Below are 16,191 nucleotides of genomic sequence, written 5' to 3' on the forward strand. Positions count from 1 at the left end.
GTATTTGGCTCTCTTTTTGGTCCATCTCAAAGGAACAAGAAGAAAAAAACGTCTTGGCATTTCTAGCCAACGAGGCTTTTAAAAATGTTGATGTCCAGTCTCAGATCACCCCATTATAAACCTGATGGGGCAAGAAACAAACTTACCCACCTACCACTCTTCCCTTGGTGTCCCCTTCCTCTCTCTTTCAAGAGACAGTGTTGTCCAAAGTATGGAAACATAAAAGAGAGAAGAAAAGAAATGAAGGAAAGAGGCAGATTGATAGATGCTCCTGACATGGACGAAGAAAGGCCAGTGGGACTGAGATCCTACTTCCCACATGGCAGAGCCTCCTCTGAGTGCCCCAGCAAGATGGGGACACTCACAGTGGATGGTCAAACTGCCGGCTGGACTCATTTTGCATATACAGCTTTTACCCACATTGATCTCCTTATGTTTTCCAGCCTCTTATTTACCAGACTAGGCTGTTCTGTAGTTTGGAGAGGCAGTGCAATAGAAGGGACATAACCCAGCCTTTGGAGAGTCACACACAGGGTAGGCACCCCCTTCTGCCATCTTACTATCTCTGCATTCCTGGGGAAGTCACTTAGCTCTTTTATGAAAATGGGACTCATAGTCCCCACCTTGTTCAGTTATTAAAAGCACAGAAAGAATGTAATTATGTATCCTATCTATGGAACACTTGTGTGCCAAGGACTATGCCAAACACCTCGCACAAAATAACTGATGCTCGCAACAACCTCTTTATTACCATCATCCCCATATTTCAGATAAGGAATTGAAACAGAAGACAGACTCAGTAATTTCCCCAAGGTTAAAACGCTGAGGAACAGTAGGGCCTCCCACCAAAGCAGATCTGTCTCCAGAGGTGTAGGTCATTTTATGACATGGACTCCTTGCCTGGGTGCTGGCTGGAAAACAGCAAATGAGAAATACATCATAAACATTATGTTAGCTAAGCACATAGACCAAGTCTTATATATCTGACTTCCCAGCCCCCTTGACATTGTATTCTGCACAGAGCAGGCTTTACAGCTTTATGGATTATGTGTGGCTTGCTTGCTTGCTTTAATTGCCATTCTAATAAATACAAACACATGTACATATGCCCTTAACCCAAGAGTTTCCTAGGGTTGCTATCACAAAGCACCACAAACTGGGTAGCTTAAAACAGTAGAAATTTATCATCTTACAGTTCTAGAGGCTCAGAGTCTAAAATCAAGGTGTTAGCAGAGCCATGCTGTCTCTGCAACTTAGTGGTTTGTGGACAACCTGTGGCATTCCTTGGCTTACAGATGCATCATTCCAACCCCCCGTTTTCACATAGCATTCTTCCTGTGTCTCTTTTCTCATGGCTGTTTTCTTATAGGACACCATTCATATTGCTTAGGGGCCCACACTATTTCAGTATGACCTCATCTTAACTAATCACATCTGCAATGACCCTATTTTCAAATAAATTCACGTTCCAGGGTAATGGGGGTTAGAACTTTAACTTACCTTCTTTGGGGGATATAATTCAACTCGTAACAAGAGCCGTCTCTCCTTATCCATACCTGGATGATCTCAACTGAGCAAATGAGCCCTGAGAATGCAGAATCAGATAGACCTACATTCAAATGAAGCATGTATCTTTGGGAAAGTTATTTAATTGACTGAGGCCTAGTTTTCTTATCCAGAAAGTGAGGGTATTTACAGCACCTATCACAGAGTGGTTGTGATCTTTAAATGAAATAAGACAGAATTCTGAGCACTGTTTCTGGCACATGCAAATCCTTCAGTCTGACTAGTAGTATTGGGTGCATTCTGCCTGGAGTCTCTACTGGGAAGCACCGCCGTGGAGATGGCTCTAGGCCTGGCATTGACTGATACTCAGAGCCGTTAGGCATTCACAAGCCCAGCCCTTCCTCCAGCCTTCTCTGCTCTCTTTTGAAAACCAGCAAATGGCATCTGCCTGCCCATAACACAGAGTCAGAATACTCTCTCTGATCTAAAAGTTAGAAACTTCACTAGCTTGGCATTATCCTTGGAAATCTAGCGTCCCAGACTAAGTTGACTTTGCCTCTCATCATTGTCAGATTTGGCTTCTGATCACCCCACCATGTGGCACAGGAACTGGCTGCAGCTAAAGGAATCACTGAAGCAATTGCAAAGCAAGGGAAAAAAAAAAAAAAAAACAGTGGCTTCAGATATGCTGCTGTAGAAGCCAGTAGAGCAAAATTAACCCACCTCTTTAATCACAATTTTGCATCCCAGAATCTTCAGCTGACAGAAATGATAATCATTTGGTTCATTGATTCTGGGATTAATCACTGAAGTTAATCCTGGCATGTATTGATTCCATTTCTGCTGGCTGTAACTAAAGTGTTCAAATTACTTACTCCAACTCTGACAGCAATGGGTTCCCAAAACAAAGGAAGTCAAAGATGAGCTATTACACCTGACAGTTCTGCACAGCACCTAGTGACAGCGTTGAGTACCCATCTCTCAGCAAGAGGAGCCCCTAATAGGGTAGGATCAAGTACCTGTTCTTGCTATTATACACTGGTGTTTTATAAAGTTGATCCATCAGTGTCTAGAAGAATTGGAAGTAGTTTTACCTCAAAGATTCTAAACTCAAAATTTGGCTGCAAAGACAAGCAAATCGTGTAGGCAACACAGTAAAACAGGTCCATTTCACCAACTTGACTTCTATCAGAAAACACCAGCATCTGTTATGCTGAGGTCCTCCAGAGTTTCACAGTACTGACCATTAGCCAACAGAAACTTCATTGCAAAAGTAACATTTGCAAAAGGACAACACAGTGTACTCATCCCTTCCTTAACCTGTCAACGTGAACTGCTGGTCTTATAGAAGCAATGGACTATCTTTTACTAAGCACTCTTGTACGGCCTCTTAAAAGAGAAAAAAGGAAACTTCCAGCCTGGTGTTACGGCTGACTCGTGGTTCCAAGTAACCCTCTCACTATAGCACAACTAAAGCCTAGAAGAGATACAATATTAACGGCATGGCTGATTTCACAAAAGATAGGGAAAATCTCAAAACATGATAATAAATAGGGGAGAGAGTAATAAGAATAGTGAGGTGGAAGGGGAACCTGGGTGGCTCAGTTGGTAAAGCCTCCAACTTCAGCTCAGGTCATGATTTCATGGTTCGTGGGTTCAAGCCTCGTGCCGGGCTCTGTGCTGACAGCTCAGCACAGATGCTGTGTCTCCCCCTCTCTCTGTCCCTCCCCCATTTGCACTCTGCCTCTCTCTGTCTCAAAAATAAATAAACATTAAAAAAAAGTTTAAAAAAAAAAGACCTGGGGTATGAGTGGACAGGTCTTTGTTATGAGGGTCTGTCTATGTGTCACAGGATGTTTTAGCAGCATCTCTGCCCTCTATCCATCAAAGGCAAGTGGCACACATTCCACTCCATTTTAACACGGAAAATGTTTCCAGTCATTACCAAATATCCTCTGAGGGGTAAAGTCACATCCAGTTGCGAACCACTAATTTAACTTTATACTTTTTTAAATCTTATTTTGAGAGGGGGTTGGAGAGAACAAATGGGGGAGGGGCAGAGAGAGAGAGAGAGGGAGGGAGAGAATCCTAAGCAGGCTCCATGCAGAGCCTGACATGAGGCTCCATCCCACAACCATGAGATTATAACCTGAGTCAAAATCAGGAGTCAGATGTTCAACTGACTAAGCCACCCAGGCACCCCTAACTTTATACTTTTTAAAGCTAAGCATATATGGTAAAATTTCAAGGATCGCTAGTAAAATAGAAATACACCATATAAATTCCAAACAAATTGAGAGAAAACAAGCAAATATTTTTAAAAGCCCAAAATAAGGCAAAACACATATAAAACTGTGACAAGTACGCATCATAAAAAATAATGACAGTAAACCAATCTGAATATGTCTATCATAATACAGAGTTCCACTTCACAAAGGTGGCACGAGGAGCTGTTGTCTCCAGCAAAACAACCATAACTGGCAAAACTTATTTAAAAACAAACAAACATTTAAAGTCTCTGGAAAGTGCCTTTTTTTTTAAAGTTTATTTATTTTGAGAGAGAAGGAAAGAGAGCACAAGCAAGAGAGGGGCAGAGAGAGAGGCAGAGAGAGAGAGAGTCCCAAGCAGGTTCCATGCTGTTAGCACAGAGCCAGACATGGGGCCCGAACTCATAAACCGTGAGATAATGACCTGAGCTGAAATCCAGAGTCAGATGCTTAACCGACTGAGATACCTAGGCACCCCTGTGGAAAGTGTCTTAAAAACATACAGCAAATAAGAAATATTTATTAAATAAAATCTCTATCATGGTGAAAACAGTGTGAACCACTTGAGCCCTCCCCCTCACTTCCCGAATCAGCATGGTGGAATCATAAAAAATCAGAGAGCTTGTTAAATAACACCTTAGGGATGCAATCAGCCAACTCCAAAATGTTAGGAATTGCAGGACAAATGGCAGCATTTCTTTAATGTGTAAATGGCAAGTGACAAAGAGGAAGGCAACATCTGGATTTCCCTGCCCCATCCATGCTGTTTCAGGGAATTTGATGTCATTCTCAACTGCCAGAATAGAGCCCTCAGCTTTGGTGTAGCCAGTCTACTAATCCGTCCCTTTGGTTTCTGTGCATGGTTTACAGGTGATCATGTGATCCAAGGATTCTAAACAAGAACCCAAAATAAAGAACGAAAATAAACTTTGGGACTTCTACTGGGAAATACAAGTCAAGAGTACACTTTGTTCACTTGGACATTTCAGTATTCACTTGTGCATTGCAGTATGCACATGTAAGATAGGGAATTGCTGCAAAATTTGGACCATGGCAAACCAATCTAAGGAATAAGCTAAGCATAGAGAAATGGTGGATCTGAACCTGCAAATAAATTTTCCCATAACCCTATAACACAATTCTTTTCAGTTAATGTTAGCTAATACATCCCCTTTATTTCACAAGCCAGTTTGACTTGAAAGGTCCTATACCTTGCAGAAATCTTGCTACTGGCATTTGAATGTAGTCAGAGGGACTATGTCATAAACCACTAGGTCATAAACCACCTTTCCAAGGAATAGGCCACTTATCAGATGCTAGTTTTCCTCACTGATTAACTCACTGGTTCAGTGAATGACTGTGAATGACTGTCATTCAAAGCCATGAAAAACAGTGAAATAATCAGATATTAGATTCATTGTTGTGTTTTTAATTAACACATGTATTTGATAATTTTTAAGCTTTTGGTCCTCCTTATGATTATGCTTTACATCTCCTTTTCTGGAAATTTTTCATTCCCATTTTTAGATCAGTCCAACTGTTTAGGTCAGTCAATGGGTATTGCTTTTCTGCTTTGATGAAGTTAGCAATATCCAAAGTACTGTCAGTTCCAAGACAAACATAGCTGGGCTCTTCCCTAAGGGAATTTGTGGCTTAAAAGTGGACACAGACACTATATTAAAAAATGCTCAGACTGTATCCTAACGTTCATGAAAGTTGCACATAGAGGAGAGGAGGAGAGGAGGATGTGGGGATCCTGACAGTTGCACAGAGGAGAGGGGAGAGGAGGAAGTGGGGATCCTGACAAGTGCCCATCACCCCAGCCTAATAGTTTATGTCATTTTCCCACAAATTGACCATCAGCTGATTCCAACAAAAAGCACTACGTTAAAAATATGATATATATTACATGGCATGTTTTTCATTTGAATCAGAGCAACCTCTATTACTCTTATTAGTTACAATGTAATTAGGCAAAACAAAATTTTACCTTAGAAGTGCAGGAAAAAGGAGAGGCAACAGCATATAGACGTGCATCAATTCCCAGGTTTCCTCTGTTATCAACAGTGTCTCCAACCATTTGGACCAAATGTTTATGCTCTGCCCTACCCTCTGCTGTATTTTCAGTTTCTGAGTCTTCATTTTGGGTCCTGTCCCCCTGAGGTCAAAAGACGTGTAGTTCTTACACTTTCATTCAATCTAGTAATAATAATACTAAGCTTCACCCTACCTTCCCAAAAAGAAGGGCCCAACTCTGATGTCTACCTCAATTCCTCTTTGTCCGTTTTTGAAATATCTCAACCATGATGTAATAATTTTGTAGAAGTCGAACAATAGATTAATTGGTAATATTTTCTAATAATTCAATTTTAGTGGATACTTTATAATCTATCCTTTCTAAATGTCACCTCCCTAATATATTCTAAGTTAATATTTTTTTAAACATTTGAAAGCTACAGTAGAATATTAGTTTTACTTCTCAACACTACACACACACACACACACACACACACACACACACACACATACACACACACACACACACACACACACACACGAAACATTTACTCTGTTACTCTGATATTTGCTGTCCTTTTTGATGTTTTTAAATTCTGGTTGCAAACCACCACATGATTTCTCCACCAAAAATGTTTTCATGTAACAGCTCAAATGAATCTAATAAGCTACAGAACTGCAGAAATATTTTCTAAGATTTTAGTTTCCAGTTTCAACTTGGTTATTCCTCTTCTCTAATTCTGCTGTCAACAAATGGGTATGTGGGGAATTTATCAAATAACATCTGGAAGTCTATCACATAAAGAGATGGTGTTGTAGTACTGAATCCTGTCTACAGTGAAATATTTGGATATACTCTATATATGTAACAAAATTGTTCATTCTATTAATTTCCTACAAATGTTTCTGCTGATTTCCAGTTACTCATTACTCCCAGTTGCTCACAATATTAACTCACTGTCCCTTGCTATTGAATTGTTTTAACATGGCTAGTTTTGTGCTTGCTTTTCCTCAGTGCCCACATATTACCAGTGACACCAACACAGAATCCACAGGGTGATTTTCATTTTCATAATCATTGCCTACAGTTGTAAAACATTGCTGTCATAAATTTAATTTACAAATATTTCAGAAATTCTCCAATTCACAGTGGCTGCCCTTTTTGTTTTTAATTTCATCTAACTAGATGTATATATAGTCCATAAATCTGACAAAGTACACAGAATGAAATATTCATTAGAAACCCAAGTAGTATGCCAAACTTTGTTTTTTAGCCATATGGTCCAAGATTAGCATTCTTATCTTCATGTACATTCTAATATTGTATCCAAAGAAATATACCAATCTATTTCTAAATTAAATTTAAAAATAAATAGAAATCTGTCAACCTCATTCTTGGCTCCTAGTCATGCAGAGTAAGCAGTAGTCAAGCAGACTTGCAGCTGATTGGCTAAGCAATGGGTCAGATGGCTCATACAATCACTAAGAGTCTACCAGACTCCAACATCCTGGTCCCTGGAGGAGATCCAGAAATATGGAGTATCTGAGGGCAGGTTCAGATGGATCTCCAGCTGTATCTATATCCCTTGAAGACTTGCTCCTCTATTCCCAATAACATCATCCCAAATTTTTACCTTTTCCTTGCAGCTCCAACTTACTTCTTTTAACAACCCTCATCAGATGATCTAGTCTTAGATTTTAACAACAATGTTTCTAATGGCAACTGACATATATTGAAGGCATAATATGGCTAGGGTCAATTTTAATTAACATACATGTATTAATTCACTTAACACTCCTAACAGCCCTAAGTTCCTAAGGTAGGAACTTCAGTATCTCCCTTTTAAAGGTGAGGAAACTGTCACCTTAAGGTCAACTACTCAAGATCATACAGCTACTACATGGGAAAACAAGAGATGTAAATCAGAAAATGTGACTCCAAAGGTAGAATTTTGACAGTAACACTAAAATAAATTCTCCCAGTCAAAATCTTCCTGAATCTTCCTGCTTGCATTTACATATGTCTAACCTGTAAATATAACCAAATATATGTCACCTATAGCTGGCTGAATACAACCTTCAACTTCTGTTCTAGAATTGGCCCCCTCCAATAGCCACTTGTTCCCTTTTTCTATCCTTTCCTAACTCTTTCTTATCAGCTCCTCAATATAAAAGGTAACACTCTCATTTGGTTAATGTGGTATATCGTATTGATTGATTCAAGTGTGTTGAACCATCCTTGCATCCCAAGCATAAATCCCACTAGGTCAACGGTGTATGATTCTTTCAATGTGCTGTAGAATTCAATCTGCTAGTATCTTATTTATGAATATTTTTTGCATCTGTATCCATCAAGGATATTGGCCTATAGTTTTCTTTTCTTTGATATCTTTGTCTGACTTTGGTATTATTGTGACACATTACAAAGAAAAATACCACATTATTACCCCAACAGATAGGGAAAAACATTTGACAAAGTTCAACATTCATTTATGATTAGAGCTCTCAACAAAATAGGAACATACTTCAACCCATATATGAAAAGCCCACACATATAATAATTGATGCAGAAAAGCTAAAAGTGTTCATTTTAAGATACAGTACAAGGCAAGGACTCTCACTGTTACCACCTCTCTTCAGCACAGTACTGGAAGTCCTAGTCAAAGCAATGAGACACGAAAAATAAATAAAAGGAATCCAGATCAAAAAAGAAGAAGTAAAATTATCTCTGCAGATGACATTATCATATATGTAGAAAACTCTAAGAACTCAACAACAAACCTGTTAGAACTAATAAGCAGATCTGTTAAAGTTGCAGGATACAAAACCAACACACAAAAACAATTGCATTTCTTTACACAATGAACTATCTCAAAAGAAACTTGAGAAAACAATCTTATTCACAATGACAACAACAACAAAAAGATACTTAGCAATAAACTTAACCAAAGAAGACTTGTATGCTGAGAATTATAAAACATTGAGGAAGGAATTAAGACAGATCAATGGAAGGGCATCCTGTGTTTATGGATTGGAAGATTTAATATTGTTTAAAAAGTCAATGCTACCCAAGAAGACAAGAAGCTGAAGATAGGACATTGAGGCCATCAATATAGTTAAGGAACTGGTAGAGCAAAAGGGACAAGAGGAATCTGTTAATAATGAACTCTTTGAGAAACAAAAAGGGAATAACTAGAGAGGATTATGAGAATGAAAGGAGCTACTTTTATTTGTTTATTTAAAAAATTTTTTTTAACGTTTATTTATTTTTGAGACAGAGACAGAGCATGAATGGGGGAGGGTCAGAGAGAGAGAGGGAGACACAGAATCTGAAACAGGCTCCAGGCTCTGAGCAGTCAGCACAGAGCCTGACACAGGGCTCAAACTCACGGACCACGAGATCGTGACCTGAGCCAAAATCGGACGCTTAACCGACTGAGCCACCCAGGCACCCCAAGGAGCTACTTTTAATAGGGAGCTTCAACTATGCCTGATTCTGCTCACTGTATTGAAAAGTTAGAACAGGACAAGAACACTGGGTTAAAAAGGAAGAGATTTTTAAGCCATTTGAAGATTGTTTTCTGTGAATTTAGGAGTAACTTTGAGGAAAATACATGTAGGCATCCATTGAGGATGGGGGATTGGACTGCTTTCTTAAAAAGCTCAGTATGAATGGAAGAAAGATGCACATCTAAACTCAGGATTAGGTGAGGCTTAATTAAGGTGGGTCTCATTGTTTCAGCTTTATCTCTTCTTTCCCCTGCTTTACTGAGGTATACTGACATAATGAAAATTGTGTAATTTTTAAAAATTTTTTTAATGTTTATTTTATTTATTTTTGAGAGACAGAGAGAGCGTGAGCAGGAGAGGGCAGAGAGAGAGAGAGGGAGACCCAGAATATGAAGCAGGCTCCAGGCTCTGAGCTGTCAGCACAGAGCCTGACACGGGGCTCGAACTCACGGACCGTGAGATCGTGACCTGAGCCGAAGTCGGCTGCTCAACTGACTGTGCCACCCAGGCACCCTGAAAATTGTGTAATTTTAAGATGTATAACATGATGTTTTGATTGTGAAATAATTACAGTCAAGCTAATTAACATATTCATCACCTAACATAGTTACAACTTTGTTTTGTGCAGTGAGAACACTTAAGGTCAACTCTCTCAGCAAGTTTCCAGTATACGATACAGTATTTATTAACTATAGTCACCATCCTGTACATGATACCTCCAGAACTTATTCAACTGCATAACTGAACCTTTGTACCTGTTGACCAACATCTCCCCATTTTTCCTACCTTCTAGACCCTGGCAACAATCTTCTACTCTTTGTTTTTATGAGTTTGATATTTTTAGATTCCACACATAAATGAGATCATTCAGTATTTGTCTTTCTATGTCTGGCTTATTTCACTTAACATCATATCCTCAGGGTCCATCCATGTGGTTGAAAACAGCAGAATTTCTTTATTTTTAAGATTGAATGATGTGTGTGTGTGTGTGTGTGTGTGTGTGTGTGTGTATGGTATGTGTGTGGATATATATATATATATATATATATATATATATATATAGTATTTATATATGGTATTTATATATTTATATGTATCTTCCCATTTTTTATTCCTTCCCTCTCTTCCCACCCCCAAGTTCTAGCTCTAGTGAAATACATCCCTTTTTGTATGAACTACATATTTTTCACTCTTCTGTGCTATTCCCTTTCTTGGAAAATTCTCAGCTTCAGAATTTTACACTCATTGCCTTATATTCATCTTTCAATATCCAGTTCAAAGTGTCTGCATCTCTGGGGTCAAGTCATACCTCCAAGACAAATTAAGCTGTCTCTTTCCCGACACCAGCTTTTATGTGTACATCCCTGGACTGGTTCATGCATCACATCTTATTGCAATTTGTTTATACTTCCCTCTCCCTCACTAATTTTCTAACCTCAGTCCCTAGTCTGTGAAAAACACAGAGTCTCAGTGTTTTAAAATTTAAAGCATATTGGGCACATGGGTGGCTCAGTCGGTTAAGGGTCCGATTCAGCTCTTGATTTTGGCTCAGGTTATGATCTCCTGGTTTGTGGGATGGAGTCCTGCATCACACTGCTTCACACTGCTTGGGATTCTTTCTCTCTCTCTCTCTCTCTCTCTCTCTCTCTCTCTCTCTCTCTCCCTCCCTCCCTCCCCCCCCCCCCCCCCTCCCTCTGTCCCTCACCTGCTGGTGTGCACACTCTCTCAAAATAGATAAACTTTTTTTTTAAAGTTAAAGGATAAATAAATGGGGTGATCTCAGTTGAAAGAATTAAAATGACAAGGGCTAAGATGTTAAGCTGACATTAAAAGCATCCAAGAAAGATTACCACCTACTTGAAATTTATAGAGACAGTGAGAGAGAAAGAAAATGAGAATGAAAGACGGAGGGGGAGAAAGAGAGTGATTAAGACCCTTCAGGTGACTCAGCATATCACTCAATGCCTCATTTCTGCAAAGTGAATGTTTAAGCTTCTAGAGTCTGCGGTGCAGACAGTAAAAAAGGCAATTGACTAAAATTTGGAAGAGTTAGGGGTCTAGTCCACAGAACATCACTGATGATTTTTATCTCTTTTTTTTTAATTTTTTTTTTAATGTTTATTTATTTTTGAGACAGAGAGAGAGCATGAACGGGGGAGGGTCAGAGAGAGGGAGACACAGAATCCAAAACCGGCTCCAGGCTCCTAGCTGTCAGCACAGAGCCCGACGCAGGGCTCGAACTCACGGACCGCGAGATCATGACCTGAGCTGAAGTCGGCTGCCCAACCGACTGAGCCACCCAGGCGCCTGGATTTTTATCTCTTTAAGAAAGTGATCTAATCCACAATTCTCAGTTTTATCTTTTGTGACATGTGGACATTACCTCATGGTCCTGAAGGGTCCAGGAAAAAAATAGTAGGGAAATAGTACTAGCTATGTTTTCACCTGCTCCTCCTGGAGCTCCTCACCTTTAAGATGCAAAGTGAATACAGAAAGGTAAAAGACTACTGGATCAGCACCAGAAACAAGGAAGTTGACCCACCTCTGCCCTCTTCCCACGCCTGAGTTCTTCCTGCAAACCATGGCTTGAGGAGAAACTTCTTTCTCAAATTGTGGGAGAGGATGTGTATTACAGCAGTAGCATGAGCCCTGAACTGAAAACTGTCCCTTATATATTCCATGTTATTTGGCCAAAAGTTGTTCGAATGAAAGGGAATTGGTTAACGCTCACAATTTAGTTTAAATGGCACTTTGATCAGAAAATAAAGTCCCCAGTGACTTGTTTTAGTGATGGTACAGTTTGGGGTGTCCTTTGGGGTTTGGGCAATGGTTTTTGCAACTCTTAACTATTTTGGCTCTTTTTCAGAATGAATGAAGTCTACTTATTTTTGTTCTTTTCTTAAATTTCTAATTCATTCTCAACCAGCATTCTGTTCTGTGTTGTAATTGTTAAAACTCTGAGCAACGTATCGGAGCAGGTCCCCGCAGTACTGGGTACTGGGGGGCACTGCGCGGGCCTGGCTGAACCTCAACTTCTGATTAGCCCAGCCTCCAGCCTGTCAGGCTTGGCTGAGGGCACGTTGGGCCCCGCCCCAAAACGGATCGGCTTCAGAACCACTACTCCCCGCATGTTTTCTCTCTTTTACTCCCAGAGTTTTTTCCTTTCTCCTTCGTAAGTCTCCATCTCTCTCACTCTGTACCACTGTTCCTATTTCTCTGTCCAACCTTCAATCTTTCTCTTTTTGCAAGAGTTTTTATGTGCGAATATTGGAAATGTTTCTGCACTCTTCCAAACGCCCACCAGAGGGGGCCCTGTAATCCGGCGGTCCTGTCTCCGTCTCTGCGCGCCCTAAAACGACCCTACTTTCTAGGGCTCTAAACACTCAACCAATTCTCAATTCCCTAAATTTCCGTCTCTCCCAGCCCTTAAGGGGCTAGGCTGCTGCCTCTCTAATCCTCATTCGCTATTCTCCTCCCCAGCGCCCCGCCCCACCCCCAAGACGCTCTGTTTTCGGCTTCCTGGAGGGACCCAAGTTCCCCACGCTGCTTTCCCCCTCTCTAACTTTCAGCCTCCGATCCTATAGTCCCCGTCTCTGCCACTTCCTGCCCCAACTTTCCAAAGAAATGTCCTTGACAACTGTCAAAGATGCACATCGGTGGGCCTCCTTTGTGGGGCCGAGTCCCCGTCCCGCATAGCTCCCCTTTTGGTGACTCGACCCTAAATGCCTACCTTTCCTCTCCCAGGGGAAAGGGCCTAGGAGCCATCTAGGATTCACCTTGAACAGCTCTGCCTCCCGGCTTGATGTTACTCGAAACACCGAGAAGAACCCTCCCCCCGCCCCCGCCCCCATTGCTATCCTCGCCTCCCTGTACCGGGCCATTAGGAGCTCTTGGGTGGGCGGATCTAAGCTTCTGCACACCCGCGCCAGGGCCGCGGTTCCGAGGCCCTCCCATGCCTTTCTGCGCGCCTCGCACTCCTGAAGACCCCCATTTCGTGGGCTCTGGTCATCACCCCTGGTCTGCCCGACATCCCCACTGATTGACTCTAGTCTTGTAAGCCGGCCAAGCCTTCCTAGAGGACCGCCCCGTTCGCATCCTGGGTGAACCCGCCTTGTCCCCCGCCCGGTTCCACCAGCAGCAGAAACCCGGGGTAGAGACCTCCTTTTCAGGGCTGAAGGCTGGCGGCTGGGGGGGGGGGGGGGGGGAGGCGGAGCGAACCCGAGGTGGGAAGGGTTCCACGTTCTGATGTCTTGCTCTCCTTTCTGACCACCACCCCCACTGTCGCACTGTGGTTAGACCTCGGATGCCCTTTGATCCTGCCCCCAATCCCACTTCCACCCCCCACGCCCCCTGTCTGCGTTGTTCCAAGAGCCTCGCTTTACCAGCTTCTCGCTCTCCTGTCTTTCTACTCAAAACCCGTCAAGGACACTCTAGCCTGCTCTTCCCTGGAGGCCCAGCCCCCGTCGTCGGCGTCCGAGGGTCCCCAGTCTCTTTCCCTAGAGGCATGGGGTTGTGGTTTGCATCCCTCGTCTTCGTTTCACCGAGTGGGCTGTTATGAGTATCCCCTCATGCCCAGTTTAACAGCCTCTGGGGACCCCCAGGACACCCCCGCTTCCCAGCGCTTCTCCGGTGCTCTTTTCCGCAGCCTGAGAGCCTCTGACCCCTAAGCCCGGGCCTCTGCACCGTCTTCATTGGGCCCTCTAGGTTTCCTGGCTGCTCACTTACAGGCCCTAACCGTCATTGCTGTTCCCCAAATCTCGCTCGCTGACCCCGTCCAGGAGGCACCGTTTAAAACTACTTTTCACAACACCTTTAGCCCTAAGATACCGGTCCACTGAGCTGTGCCTCTACCCACAACCCATCCCAGGAGATCAGTTTTCTCACCTGTATTTAAATGGTATGACGTAACTCCTCCCTCATAAGGTGACTAGGAAGATTAAGTGGAAGTAATTTGCCTCAAGTTTACAACAGCCCCAGACACTTGATAAGTATTTAGCACGTGTTAGTCATTATTATTGTATCTTAGTGCCCCCAACCCCACAGTAACATACTTCTTCGATCTTCTACTTCCAACACTAGGGGGCGTCCTGGGGCCTACTTCCAGTTCTAACCTAAAACACCAGCGCTTTTGATGAGTGTCTCCCTTAGCTTACAAAATCCTTAGTGCCCATCTGCAAGAACTTAATCCTCAAAGCTCACTCCAGGGAAAATTTTGATGAAGATTTTGATGAGAAACAGGAGTACACCCCTCTGGTTCTCATTTCGAATCTGATTCTGATTCTAAGAAGGTCCCGTCCACTCATTGTCTTTGGAGCTATTTTACATCTGTGTGAAGCTTTAGATAACATAATAATGTAAATATTTGTTGTCTGTAGACATGCCAAAAAAATACTGTTGGGAACAACCCCTCAATCATTTGTAAATATAACAGTTTTGCAACCACTTGCAAAATTCATTTCAGTATTAATTGCAAACAGCTTTCGTTTTTGGTTTCTTTAAGCTTCTTGTAATATTAATAATTAATTAAATAAAATACTTGACAGGTTCATTTTATGTCTGTAGTCATGATTTTACCTGTTTTCAATATACCTTTAACAAAACCTATGAGCCCATTACTATTAATTTTCCCTTTTTATGGAACTTAAAACCGAGATTGTGATTCTCTCTGGCTGACGCTAAGAGACTCTCCCCAGGTACTTCTTCACAAGTCCAAACCTTCCCCTTAGCATAACTGCTTCTAAAGGACCTCTCAGTGATGTCCTCCCAGGCTGCTGCCCTGGCCACTGTGGGAAAGCAAGCACTGCAGCTTGCTCTGCGCCCCACTCAGTCCCACAAGGCTTCCCCAAACATGCATCTCAACCCAACCTTTTCCAAGGCGGCCCTGTATCCTGCATAGCTGAAAGCCTGCTCTCCTGCACAGGCTTTAGCCCCAATCCAGCCACATCCAGTTCTCAAAAGGCTGTGTGGATCTGGGCCTCCAGAAGAGGGCGCCCTAGACCCCGGCTAACAGCGGCTGACCACCAGTTCCAGGGACTCCCCTCTGTAGAAAAGGCCTTGCCTGCAGTTCTAGATTCCCGCTCTTCCTTCTCAGCTGCTGCGGCACCCAGTGCACTTCCTGCCCAGTGTCTCCTCTCTTCCGGCCACTCTCCCCACTCAACCTCCTGATTTGAAACCAGGTCTGTTTGATTGCTAAATCTATGCTCTTTTCTGCTCGAAGACGTCTAAATGCTAGAGACCCATGGAGTTTGATTAGTGGAGCCTCTCCAATAGTAAATAATGATAATAATAGTAATAAAAGAGCAAAGCTTAACTCTGTCGTGGAGGGTGTAAATGGATAAGATGAAACAATCCTGACTTGATGAATTATGCCAGCATCCGACAATTTTGTTCCTGTCTCACATCGGCTGGTAGGGTGGGCATTCCTCTTTTGATATTAAAAAAAATGAACATAATATTTTTGACAATATAAAGAACTTATTCATATTTGAAAATATATTCTTATAAAACTGATTCTCTCTTTTATCCACCCTTTAGTCTTAAGCTACAAGTAGTAGGGAGTTGGAATAGAGGCAAATCCAACTCTCCTTCAAATAATTTAATAGGAGAAAAAAGCTGATTAAACAAATAGTTAAAAGAAACACGCACATTGACGTATTCAATTTTAGCAGATTAACCAGGTGAATTGCCTTTGCCTGCCATAGGAAGGCATTTCGTGAATGGTGGCCCAGAGCTAAATCTAAGGGGGTGCTATGTTTTTCAAGGGCTGTTGAGGTTCAGAGTTTGGTGATTTGCTCATTTTGAGTTATTACATCTATATCCTTCATTGATTTGGGGGCTGGGGGACAGGTTGCATTAAATTGCTATGAAAGAAAGAATCACAATATCTTAAATT

General features: G+C 41.9%; 1 long non-coding RNA gene across 1 annotated transcript; it reads right to left on the bottom strand.

The window, feature by feature from the left end:
• Window positions 1-724: 724 nt before the first annotated feature.
• Window positions 725-13,141, bottom strand: LOC102899911. The gene is made up of 4 exons (XR_439962.5): window positions 13,030-13,141; window positions 5,764-5,931; window positions 1,501-1,585; window positions 725-911 (listed from the first exon to the last, which is right to left on the bottom strand). It is a non-coding gene; the product is annotated as an uncharacterized LOC102899911 (long non-coding RNA).
• Window positions 13,142-16,191: the final 3,050 nt, after the last annotated feature.

The sequence above is a fragment of the Felis catus genome, chromosome A3, assembly GCF_018350175.1.
Source record: "Felis catus isolate Fca126 chromosome A3, F.catus_Fca126_mat1.0, whole genome shotgun sequence".
NCBI classification, from domain to species: domain Eukaryota; kingdom Metazoa; phylum Chordata; class Mammalia; order Carnivora; family Felidae; genus Felis; species Felis catus.